Genomic DNA, 13,563 nt, shown 5'->3' with positions numbered 1-13,563 from the left:
AGGTGAAGCAGCAGGTGATGAAGAAAGTGGATGGGGGCGGGTAGGAGGATGCAGGTGGCTGCGGTTGGGGAGGAGGAACTAAACGAGGAAAGGACGAAAGAAGGCTTGGGACTAGGTCTTTACGATGCCCACTGTTTGGTTGGCCCGGGAGGTAATTTGCGCCCGCGTTGCCTCTGTCTCCTCTGCTGGGATGCTCCCATCCATCCTGCTGGATGCAGGAAACCAGAAGGTTATCTTCCTCCTAAGGGAAGCGGGCTTAAAAGCGTTTGTGCCTCAGGAACGCGCAACCCTTTTTTCCCGAGTCTGGCTTTGAGAGAGACTAGCTGCTCTTTCCAACACCGGAAATAAATTTTTCAACTACGGATTTTGGAAGCCTCTGAGTTTCGTGAGAAGCGTCTTTCCCATGGACAGTATCTTAAACGCTCCTTCACCGGGAAAAACCTGGGAACACAGCGCTCCATGGCTGGTGATTGGACCGACCTCTTGCTGCCCAACCAAGGTTCGGTGTGTGGTGAAAGCGCAGGGGCGAGTGGGGAAAGGAAAAGGAGAAGGAAAACTTTCTCTGGAGCCCGCGGCCTGTCCATTGACACAAACCAGCTGAGAGGAAGACGTGGTGGGAGGTGGGAGGGGTAATCTAAAAGAATTTTCCCAAAGGCCCCCTTCCCCTTTTTCTCTTTCAGTCTGTCTTTTTCTTCCCTGCTTCTTAATAATAATGAAAAAAATGCAGCAAAGGAGAATGGACCCTACATGGCGTACTCGGTGCTCCGCCTTCAGGAGACTGATTCCGAGCGAGCAGTTTCTACACTTTACTTGGTTCCCGGCTTTATTGTACTAAAGTAGTCAGGTTGGGAGGTCCAAGGAATGTCAAGGCCCATAGTTACATGATTAACCGAAGGATACACAAGTTAAGGTCTACACAAAGAAAACAGAGAAGGATCTCAGCTGTGAGGGAATTAAGATGACAAATGGAGGTGCTGGGGATTGAACCCAGGGCCTCGTGCATGCTAAGCACGCGCTCTACCACTGAGCTACACCCCCCCGCGTGGTTGTCTACTTATTGTCCCATGTTATTTATTTATCACTGTATGACGGTGTTGGCAAGCCAAAGTCCATTATGTTCAGTTCCTCTGTTTCTGAAACCTCTGGCGTGACTCCTGTCTCACAGCTAGGGCAGGAAAAGGAGAAATGGATTCTGGACCGAAAAACCCTTAGGTCTTCCCACAATCCTCCCCATCACGGACTTTCAGCCAACTGCCTCTTGCGTCAGTTCTAGTCCACCACGAGGGACAGTCCCAGAACTGAATCTTCTGTTAAGTCTTCAGATTCTCCCTTCTTTATAAAGTCCTCCTCTGCCCACGAAGCTGCCAAAAAATGCAAAACGTAGTGCTGGGGATACAAAGGCGCGCTCCGTGAGTACAGCCGAGGGAACGTAGGTCCAGATGTGAAGTTAAGACAAGAGGTGAATTAATTCACAATACTTGACCGAAACAAAGAGCGACAAGTATGTGTCTCAGGCAGTCTTGCGTGCTCTTGCAAACCACTGCATTCGGCATCTGGACTCGGGACGTGACAGCGGCTTTGTTACGGCGACGCTATCGCTCTGGTTTTGCAGGCAACGCAAGAGTGGCGGCAGACAGAGGCAAGAGTAGAAATGTGGGCGCTCCTGTTGTTACAGCATCACTTTCAGATCAAATTATTTGCGCAAGGAGGAGAGCGCAAGGGAAGCTGCGCGCAACCTGCGAAACCAATTCGCCCTCTGTTAACCTTCCCTATGCCTGGACAAGTCTACAAATTTCATCAGTACCCAGGGCGCAGAACGTCGACACCTCCCACCTTTAGGCACACGTTGGTGCGACTGTTAAGCTAGGTAAGATTTTTGGATAAAATCCTAAACCTTCTGACAGGAGAGGGAATGGGGAGGAGAGGACAGGTACCGACCGGGATGGGTTATATTATCACCATACTAGAAAGACGAGCGGCTGGGAAGTGGAATAAGCAGAAGAGGTGTTGGAGAAGGGAGAGTGGCCTGGTTCTTGGAAGGGAAAAGGATGAAGCCAATGAAGGGGAAGAAAAGAGGCAGCAGAGGAAGAGGATAGAAGAGGACTAGTTTGGAGATGGGTCTCAATGGAGAGGCTCGGAGGTAGAAAGTGACCAAGCCCAGCATTTCTGCTACACTTTCTGCAGGCCCTCGGGAAGAGAAGAAGGCTCCTTCCTAAGGTAAGTGATTTGAAAGCGTGTGTCCCACAAAAAGATACGTCCCGTTTTGCCCAAGATTTTGTGACTCTGAGAGTGCCTTGCTCCACTTTCTGTCACAGCAAACACAGGCTGAGCATTTTCAAGGGCGCACCTGTGGTTGCATATCTCTGGAGCAGTAGAACCCGGTATTCGAGATTTTAGAAAGGCGACGTTATACGTATCCCGATGCAGCGTTGAGTTTAGAAACAAATTCCAACCGCAGTTTTGTGTTTGGGCATTTCAACTGCCATCAACTAGTTTTTAGCGTGTTTGGCTTTAAAATACAAGGGAAAGAGTGGAAGGAAAAGGTTAAGCAGTGACTAAACGTTTTTGATTTGAATAGATTCTCACTGAAACCGTCATAATCTTGGGTAGCACAGTTGGACCTGCATTAGGCCCTTAGTCTGAGGACCCAGGATTCATGACCCGGTTCTGGTGTAGACTCTTTCACTTTCCCCATAACTTCATGTATACATACATACACAAAAGGCTACTGAAGCCAGCTTTCGTTTGTAGCACATTACTAATCACATGCTTATTCTTTTGTTTTAGCCTCTGTTGAATGTTATTTAAAATCATCATAGAAATCAGACAGTGGCATAGGTCCTATAAGTCACCCTCCTGTTGAATGTGGGTGCTAACTGGTACAAGAGCCCTGTTAGAAATGCATTCACTCTCTGCAGCAAACCTTTGCTCTAAATCCTTTTAAACGCTCTCTTCTCTTGTATATCTAAAAGAGAGATCATTTTTATTTTATAAAAAGAGTTTAACTTTAGAACAGTTGTAGATATAGAGAAAAATGGAGAGGACATTACAGAGAGTTCCCCTATACCCTGCACTCAGTTTCCCATATTGTTAACAGCTTACAGTAGGATGATACATTTGCCAAGTTAATGAACTCAAATTGATACATTTTAAAAAACAGAATATACAATCTATTTAGATTTCCTTAGTTTTGCCTAATATACTTTTTCTGTTCCAGAATACTGAGCCAGACGTGCAACAGAGGATCTAGTTTAATGATTTTTACATTGGTGAAATTTATCTAAGTGGACTTTCCCTTGCCAACTTTTAGGTTTCTCAAAACCATCCAAAAATGGCACTGATATGTTACGAAGAATTTCTAGGGCAAGCTGATTTTTAGTGTTGAGCAGGTGCCTTCCACATACAAGGTCTTGAGTAAAACCCCTGTAACTCCATATGTGTTCTTTACTCTGTAACCAAATCCTTCTTGCACCTTTTCATTCATTTTCTCCTGATTTCCCCGCTCATACGACAAGAAAACCAATGATTCAGTGCATTGCCTTTGCAGCTGTTCCAGTTCTATTCCATAGACCTTGGTTCCACATAGGGTGGTTGTTTTGGCAAAAGGAAGATGGGATGGGAGAGGAAAAGTTGGGGGGGGGGTCCATCCTAAATCTCCACCAGAAAAAAAAAGAGGCCCAGGGAATTCCCTGGCGGTCCAGTGGTTAGGACTCTGCACTTTCACTGCTGAGGACGCAGGGTCAATCCCTGCAATCCACACTGTGAAGCCAAAAAAGAAAAAGAAAGAAAAAAAAAAAACAGTTAAGAAAAAGAGGCCTACCCCAACATTAAGAGGAAGTTCGCTTTCAGTACAGGGAAAAAAGATGGAAAGAAGAGGAAAAATAAAGAACCTGACAGACATTTTTGTTGAGTCTCATAATTTTTGAGTCATGAAATAGACAGTAGATGGAGGAACAGAGATGCTTCCCACTGAAATTCCCTACCCCTCTTCCTTAATTACTTTCAGCAATGTTTTATTGTTTTCAGTGTACAAGTCTTTCACCTCTTTGATTAAATTTTTCCTAGGTATTTTAGTTTTTCAGATGCTATTGTAAATGGAATTGTTTTTTAAATTTCCTTTTCAGATTGTTCATTGCTGGTGTAGGGAAAAACAACTTACTTTTGTGTGTTGATCTTATGTCTTGCAATTTAGCTGAATGTGCCTGTGCTCCTGGACTTTTCTTTGTTGGAAGGTTTTTGAATACTGATTCAATCTCTACCTGTTACAAGTTTGTTCAGACTTTCTAAGTAGGAAGCTATCCTGAATGTAGAAGGAGGATCCCTCTGCCAGGTGAATTTCTCAAATATTGGTGCCCTGTATTTATAACGAAGGCAAAGAGTAGAAAGGTTAGAGAATAATCCACTTATTAGCTTTGAATAAATTCTCAGGATAAGTTGAATTCCTGAGTTGGATAGTTCAGTTGACAAGCATCAGACAAGCATAGAAACTCTTTGAAACCCAGCTTTCTCCAGAGAAATGTTTGCAGTCAACTTTTCTTCCCCTTCCTATCCTTTTCTTGGCCACTGTCTACCAGTTCTAGAGAAGGATTCTGAGCCAGAAAATCCAGGGTCATTATGGTATCAATAACTATATATGCACTAGTATTTCACAACTGGGTATTATCTGGTGATTAGATGCCAATGACAAAACGCAAGGTATCGGTAATCAGTGGGCATACTAATTTTGCTTTTTTAAGACTCTTGCCTCATTTCAGGTTTTCTTCTTAAGGTCAGCGATAGAAAGTCAAATGAAAAGGATTCCGTTTCTTGCCTAGCAATAAGCAAACGACCACGAAGGGACTCGAACCCTCAATCTTCTGATCCGGAATCAGATGCCTTATCCATTAGGCCACGTAGCCACTTGGTGAATGTGTGCCTTCAAACGTGAAAGCTGAAACGTGGTAGGTTTCTGTTCTCAAATTTCTAACTTCAATGGAAAGAAGATCTCATTAATAACATTCCTGCCCCAAAAGGAATAAAACTGCATCAAGTTCCTGACAACAATTACTTAAAATTAATAAACGGTGAGGCGATCAGAAGTGACACAGCCTTTGAAGGCTTTCTTACCTAAGTCTGATGCAAGTTAATGATGATGCAAGTTCAGTGGAGAAATATGAGCCAAGAACTAAAGTCTGCAATGAAGGGATGATGATAGTGTAAGGAGAGGGAGCTTCAGAGTTTGGTGTGTTCTGACCTGTTCCATCTCAAAGATACAATGGCGCCTCCTCCAGGGAGAAAATTCTGTAAGCTCAAACAGGAGCAGCGGAGGGTAAGAGCTAGGGCCTGGACTGAATGAGTCGGGTTAGACCAAGGAAATGCCTTCTGCTGTTTCCTACGAAATTGTTTTAGTTAAATCCCTTTCCTTCTCGAAATGGGTTCAATGAGAAGCATTAGATTGGATAATGGTCCCTTGTTGTTTTCCTGTTTGGAGAGCTACTGGCTCCAGTAGAAGCTGAAGACTGTAAATCCACACCACATTGGGCAGAATGTCTGGGCAGCATGAGCTGTTCCACATGGTTCCCACCCTCCCATCAGCCAGCTCCAAGACTCCCTTGCCAAAGGAATGTTTGGGGGCAATTTCATCCATCAACAGAAAGGGACCCATTATGGAACACTTTCTTGCATCTTCAAATTCCTCCTCCTTCAACTCTCTTTGCCTCTGTCTACAAAGGCTGCAAGAAATATGTACAAGACAATGCAGAGAGAGAGAAACAGAAATAGTGTGAGTGTTGCCTGGAGAAATTTAGGTGAGGTACTTGGCAAGAAATGAAACCCTCTTTGTCTAGCAATGTAGTCTGAAACCTGGCAATGCTTTGTCTAGGGGACGCAGCATCTCTGGTTCTGAAAACCTAGAGAAGGAAGACAAAGAAGAGAAAAGGAAGGAAAATGTTCCTAACGATTATAACATCTCTCTCAAACAGAATCTTCTTAGCAATGAGGAAAATTCAAGAAATCTGACTTGGGAACTAATACATGAAAGATAAAACAAACTGTCCAAATGTGTGAAGATAGATAAGATACTAAGGGAAAGCCTGGCCCCTAGGGCCTGGGTAGCTCAGTCGGTAGAGCATCAGACTTTTAATCTGAGGGTCCAGGGTTCAAGTCCCTGTTCAGGTGTGCTCCCATTTATTTTATCTTTATTCATACAGGAAGAGTTAGGGGGAAATGATATCCTGCTTTTACACTGATTGAAACTTTGCTCATTGCTTTATAGGTGTGAAATGATTACATGATAAATTTACCAACCCCAAGGGACAGTCTTGGGAAGTCATTTGGAATAGGGATTGCTGACCTGAAGATTTGGATTTTATGTGGTTTTTAGAAGAGAGTCTCTTTAATCAGTTGACTGGGAAAAAAATCAACCAAGACTTCTGAATTCTTAAAAACAAAGGGAAAAAAAAGTCTTGAAACCAGAGATACATGACACTTTACCCGTATAGAGAAACAATTCAAATGACAGCGGCTGTCTATCTCAGCAGAAACCATAGAGGTCGGAAAGAGTGGCACAACATTTTCCAAGTGCTTAAAGAACAGAATTATCAATCCAGAATACAATATCCAGAGAAAATATCCTTCAGGAATGAAGAGAAAATCAAGATATTCTCAGATAAAGGAAAACTAAGATAATTTGCTGCCAGCGAACTACCTTAAAAGAATGGCTACAAAAAAAAAAAAAGAATGGCTACAGTAAGTTCTCCAAATAGAAGGGAAATGATAAGAGAAGGAATATTGAATATCAGGAAGGAAGAAAAAAACATGGTAAGCAAAAAAACATGGTAAGTACAATAAACTTTCCTTGTCTTGAGCTTTTAAAATTATGTTTGAAAGTTGAAGCAAAAGTATAACACTGTCTGATGTGGTTCTAAATGTATGTGAAAGAAATAGTTAAGACAATTATATTACAAGTGAGGAACAGTAAAGTGACAGAAAGGGAGGTAAGGTTGCTACATTACACTTGAACTGGTAAAATGGTGACACCAGTACAGTCTAAGTTAAATATCTATAATGGAATTCTTACAGTAACAACTTTTTAAAATCTATACAAAAGGATACAATAAAAAATAGTATAGATAAATGAATATGGAATTCCAAAATATGTACAAGTAGTCCATAAAAAGGCAACAAAAAAAGAGAACAATAAGAATAACAGATAAACAGAAAACAAAAAAAATAAAATGCCAGACTTAAGCCCTACATACCAATAATAACATTAAATGTAAATAGTCTAAGTGCACCAATTAAACCCACAGGGTAGATTAGAAAACATGACCAAACTATATGCTGTCTGTCTACAAAAAAATTCACCTCAAATATAACCTGTAAATATATAGGCAGTTTGAAGTTAAGAGGATAAAAAAAAAGGAATGTCATGCAAACATCAATCAAAAGACAGCAGGAGTAGCTATATTAATGTCAGATAAAGTCAGTTTCAAAGCAAAGAAAATTATCAGAGGCAGAGAAGGACATCATATAATGATACAAGTGCCCATCTACCAAGAAGGGCATAGTAATCCAAAATATGTATGCACCAAACAACAGAGCTGCAAAATATGTGAAGGAAAAAAAACACCTGATAAAACTGAAAGATAAAATATGCAAATCCACTATTATAGTTGGAGACTTCAACGTCTCTCTCAGAATAACTGATGGAACAACTAAACAGAAAATGATCAAGGATATAGAAAAACTTGAAAATGCCATCAGCCACTAGAATCCAATCAACATAGAACAGTTCATCCAATACAAGCAGAGTACAGATTCTTTTCAAATCCATCAGAAGGTATTCCAAGATAGAACATATCCTGGGATATAGAATAAACCTCAACAAATCTAATAGAATTGAAATATACAGTGTGTTCTCTGACCACAGTGCAAATTAGTCACAGAAAGATAAGAGGCAGATATTCAAACATTTGGAAACTAAACAGCACAGTTCTAAATAACCCACGGAACAAACAGGAATCTCAATGGAGATTTTAAAAGAAATAGAATGAAATAAAAATGAAAATACAATGTATCAAAATTTCTGATACACTAAGACAGCACTAAAAATTTCTGATACATATTAAAACAGCACTGAGAAGGAAATTTATAGCCCTCAGTGCATACAAGAAAAGAAAAATCACAAGTTAGTCATCTAAGTTTTCACTGAGATAGCCAAGGGAAAAAAGAGCAGAAGAAACCTAAGGCAAACAGAAGGAAGAAACTAATAAAAATAATACGCTTGTCAACGCCTGGGCCAGCACCACGGTTGGGAAATCCGGCATCGGTTTGTCTCCCGGGCTCTTGCAGCTCTGGTTCTGAGACGCACAGAGACCAAGCTGGGGACAAGCACAGACAGCAGGATGCTGCATCGGTTTTTGCCCCTCTTAGTATATACGGAACCCTTTTCTGGATGAAAGAACACCAGGGGGGAGGTTCAGCCGCTGGGCCCGACGTGCAAAATGAACTCGCCGGTTGCCAAATTAGTTCTTGAGATCCCATTGTCCCTGTGGAAAGGGGAGACGCTTCCCATCTTCAGCCAAAATTTGTTCCGACAGTCAACTCAGGTACTAGGTTTGGAGGAAATTCTAAATTATCTCTGATGGGCTAAGCCAGAAATCGACCTTGTTTAAAAGTTCCCCCGATGATTCTGAAAGTCAGCCAGGTTTGGCAGTTCTCGGCCTTAGAGACTCCCAGACGAGTGAGCTGATAATGTTCGGGAAAGTTAACACCAGGAGGGAGATCAGTGCGTCAAGGGGAAAGAACGAGAGCAGAATACAGGTAACGATAACGAAAGGCAGGCGTGGAGTCCGCGGCTTCAGCGGCCATAGGAAGGTGGAGGAGGAAAAAAGTGGACGAGTGCTTAGGTTGGCATCAGTTTCGGATGGGCGGAGAGGCGGTTAGTTACGCGTCTCTGCTGCGCTTCCTCTGGGTACGTGGGGAACAAGCAGGCCCATTCCCGGTAAAACAAGTGAGCTGAGAGCGCTTTCCCGAAGGAAGATCCCCTTCGTTTTGTCCGACTGTCGCGGTTTTCAGAGAGCCTCGCTGCTCTTTCCGTCGTTGGAGCACTTGAGAGAAGTCCTGCGGTTGAGTTTCCGTTTTTAGTGTATCCCGGTAGTATTGGAGGTTTCAGACCGCGCGGCAGGGACGTCACAGTGTCCGGATCCCCACGTGCTAGGGGTAGGAGAAGAGCGCAAGGTAGAAACAGGGACCGCCTTTGTCTTTAGACTTCACCATCTGAGCTATACGTAGGAGTGAGTGTTTTTGTTGTTGCTGTTGTTTGTTTAATGTGTTGAGCTTGGAATGCAAGACATTGAAGATAAGAAAGGTAAGGCAGTAACCAAGTATTTTTAATTTGAAATGGTTTTCAGAGGCTGAACTCTAGATAGTTCGGTGTGTAGGTTGTCATGACTTTAATCTCAGGGCCAAGATTTCGAGACTGTTCCTGTTGGCATCCCGTTCTTTCTCCCACTTCCTTTTTGTCTTTCTTCTGCTTGTTGAAGTCATCTTGGTGAGGTCGCGGCTCACAGCAAGAGACGAGGGACTTCACTGGAATCCATTGGGTTATGTTTTTACTTTGTATATGTACAGGACTATAACGGGGGAAAAAGGGTTAGGAGAACTAAATCTGTATTCCTTGAGGTTTGAGGGAAAAGTGAAACCAAGACCTGGAGATGCCGGGGATCGAACCCGGGGCCTCATACATGCAAAGCATGCGCTCTACCACTGAGCTACACCCCCTCACCAATAGTTCGCCTGATAATGCTTCTTTGGGAATAAATTTTATTTCCTGAGGCTCTGGATCTTTGGGTGTCTTGGCAGTAGAGGAACCAAAGAAGGATACTGATGCTTTAGAGTATAGAACTTGAAGTGGAAGGCAAAAGATTGGAAACATGTGTCAGATAACCAAAAGAAGGTGCCACCATAGCTTTAAAACATAGTTGGGGTCTCCTATTATGCTTGGCAAGAGGTAAAATCATGTCCCAGTTTTTGGACCTTTTGATTTCCTCCAGATATGTCTTAACCTGAGACACAAGGCCATTGAAATTCAGCTTCTTTCTTGCCTAAAACGCTTCATGGTATTTGTTGTTTGCTCCATCGGAATATTAAGGACCAGATTTGATGGAGGAAAGCCACAGGCAGTAAAAAACCCTAGAGCGATGCATTCAACATTGCAATGTAAGGGGCTTTTTTTCTCTTCTAATCTAGGCACCAGGCTAATTTAGCAGGCCCCGCCAATAATCTGAAATCTCTTCTTCATAAGCATTCATAAGGCATGAATGAAACAACAGCTTCAGGGATGGAGAGGAATATTAAATTATGAGAGCGAGACCAAAGACAAATAGCCTCAAGACATTAGGAATAAAGGGGAAAAAAAGTATTTATTTATGTTTGTTTGTTTGTTCATTCATTTATTTAGGGAGGGGAAAAAGCCATGTCATTACCAAACAGAAGAAAGTGCAGAAAAGGGGGAGGTTTTAAAAATTCTTTTGGAAATGGGAGGAAGTTTGGAAGACGGAGAAGATGAGCAAGCTTTGCTCATGTTAAATTCAAGATCTATGTGGTGCACACTTGTGAGAATGTTACATGGTGAACTCAGACAATTACCCCTGCATCCAGCTTTGGATTTGTGAGTAATCAGTAGATACAACTATGTGGAGGATGGATAAAGACAGAAAAGTATTCTCATTAGTGATATTCGTAGGAAAATAAATTTGCTCCCGGACATTTCTTGAACCCTGGGATTTATTGTGGTTAAGGCTGTGTTCTTTGAAATATATAAAAGACTGCAAGAGAACCCATTTCCTGGCACCAGATATCCAGTGGCTAACCCTTTCTCCTTCTGGTTTGCTCATTTATGGACTTTTGCCAATATTCATAAAATAACATTGAGTTCCTTTTGAAGTTGGAAGAATATGGTTTGTCTGACAGATTTGTTCTTTCAGTTGGCTCATGAAATTTTTAGCCCATGAAGTGCTGAGGAGGATTATCTTAACTGTTTGATGTTGTAAAATATTAGGTTTATGATGCTTTCCAATATTAGGAAGGTTTGCAGAAACACTGCTGGGTCATAATTTTGTGTTACACCTGGTGAAAACTGCATGTCTATTGGGGTCTCAGGAATTCATAATAATAAGGTATGCCTTTTTTTTTCTTTTTGCCCCAAGAACAAAGTGGGGATTTTTTAAATTAAATATTTAGAGTTATAAAAATTGTTAACTATGTTGTACACCTGAAACTAATGATATTGTAAATCAACTATACTTCAATTTTTAAAAAATCTATAGCCATCTTCAGACTATGGATTCATTTAATACAGGATTCTTATCAGGAATTAAACTTCTAAATTGAGAGAAAGAACACACTCATGCCATATATACTCAATTCAGAAAATCTGAAAATCTATGACGTGTATGTTTAACCCTGCACTGTCCAAAATGGTAGCCACTAGCCACTTTGAGTATTGAACACTTAAAAATTGAGATGTGCTGTAAGTGTAAAATATATATCAGGCCTCAAAGACTTAATATGATATTTAAAATGTAAACTATATCACTAATAATTTTTTGATTGACTATTTATTTAAATGATGTTTTTGATATACCAAGTTATTTAAATATTCTTCTTCAGTTAAGACCACTTATTTTTATTTTTTATGTGACTACTAGAAAATGTAAAGTTACAAAAGTGACTCATTTATGACTTTATTATATTGCTATTGGACAGCCTTAGCTACAGAAGACATGACATGTTTAGATGCTGTTCTGGGAGAACACCAGAACCAAGGAATATGGAGCACAGTCTACCAGTTTCCTACTATGTGTGGACATGACACAAGGCATTCACTTGCATGATCTCCTTTGGTATTTACAGTATCCCTTTGTACATAGACATCATTAGCCTCATTTTTTAGATATTGAATGTGAGGCTAATTATGTTTCGTGAATTACCCTAGACCTCCCACTTCAACAGAATGTAAAGGAATCATTACTGTGTTAGGCAATACAATACTCAATGATGCTGTTTGTCCAATCAAATACTTCTTAATGAAATAAAATGCAAGCTTCTTAATTGAGGAGGGATAGATTGTTAATGGATAAGTTTCTAATGCCAAGTTCCTGTACAGCGAATGTCCCTACCTTGACGTTGCTTCTCAGTTTGTACCAATTTTCCATTTGCAACTTGATGCCGTTCTGATGTTGAAATAGTGTTGGTTATTTTCTTCTGACAAAGTGTCCAAGAGTTGTCGGTGGAAAACAGACACTATGAAACTGACACAGAAATTTGAAAAGAAGAAAACAGTTCAAAATGACACAAGAGTGACCTATTATCCCTAACAAAGAGTTTCAAGAAATAAAGTCAAAATTAAAAGGAAAAAATGGAGTATTGATACCTGAGTCTTGACGACTTTACTTTCCATTTGCTTTCATTTTTCAGTATTCTAGGTCCCCTTGTGAAAATTCAACAGAATAATTCTTAAAGAAGTGCTTATTTTCATTCTTTCCTGGATAACAAAACAGAAATAACTTAAGATGTGCAAATTCTAGACAGGGGTGGAAGGCTGAAGGAATGAATGTCTTGTCAAAAAGAAAACTCTGCATGTACTTGTAATTGTTTAAAAGTTCAATGATGTTCAACAAAGCTCCTTATTCTAGCAGTTTAAAAACAGGGTGGACTCAAGATACAAACCCATATTTTCTGATTGGAAAATTTTCCTTGCATATACCATACCCACATACATACACTTACACAGTGTAGTAGTTCTTTTTCCTGCAGGTTTCCCCACCACCACCAACAACAATTCTTGTGATTAAAAAGATCACACGCACACACACAACAAAAAGCAGAAATGAATTGTAAGTGCAAGGGCATGTAGCATATTGGAATTTCCTAGCTCCTAGGAAAACAATTTCCTAGGTTTTGAAACTTTAAATAAAATATCACTGTCAGTAAACACTTCGTGGAAGACACATCACACACAGACACACACAGACACACACACACACACACACACACACACACACACACATATCCCTTGATTGCGCTTGCAAAAAGCCGTAAAAATTGTAGTTATATATAGATTTTGGGGATTGGGGCATAACTGTCTTGTAACGGGTTAATAATTACACCAAAGTAAAACGCTACTGCCGAAACCCGGGATCGAACCAGGGACCTTTAGATCTTCAGTCTAACGCTCTCCCAACTGAGCTATTTCGGCCGCCTGAGAACACTCACCTTAGCTGTTCTCCCAAAATTTAAAGTTTTCATTTGTGGGGGCCAGTCTAATCTTATTTTGTTCAACATCACCCATTCGTTCGCCCCAAAATATATGGGCTCCCCTGAAATCCATGTCTAAAAATAGGATCCAGTTTTAGGAGACTGGATGGGTTGGTAGAGGAGGAGGGAAGTATAGGGGGAGAAATGGATTCGGCTACTCCACTACTCAAAGACGGCTCAGAAAACTAAGGCAATTCAAAATGAAATTATCGAGCCTCGTCTTTCGGTTCTTTTTCTGTTTCGCTCTTCAATGACAAGGCTAAA

The 13,563-nt window shown here is 40.9% G+C and overlaps 1 long non-coding RNA gene across 1 annotated transcript in view; it reads right to left on the bottom strand.

Annotated features, from left to right (window-relative positions):
- Positions 1-6,717: 6,717 nt before the first annotated feature.
- LOC309607947 overlaps positions 6,718-13,563 on the bottom strand; it is a 44,334-nt gene continuing 37,488 nt past the window's right edge. The window contains exon 3 of the long non-coding RNA XR_014232594.1: positions 6,718-12,526. This is a non-coding gene — a long non-coding RNA (uncharacterized lncRNA). The remainder of the gene's footprint in view (positions 12,527-13,563) is intronic.

The sequence above is a fragment of the Balaenoptera borealis genome, assembly GCF_965194805.1.
Source record: "Balaenoptera borealis genome assembly, chromosome: 12".
Classification (NCBI taxonomy): Eukaryota; Metazoa; Chordata; class Mammalia; order Artiodactyla; family Balaenopteridae; genus Balaenoptera; species Balaenoptera borealis.
The sequence above is the reverse complement of the archived record's forward strand: the minus strand, read 5'-3'. Positions and strand labels throughout refer to the sequence as shown.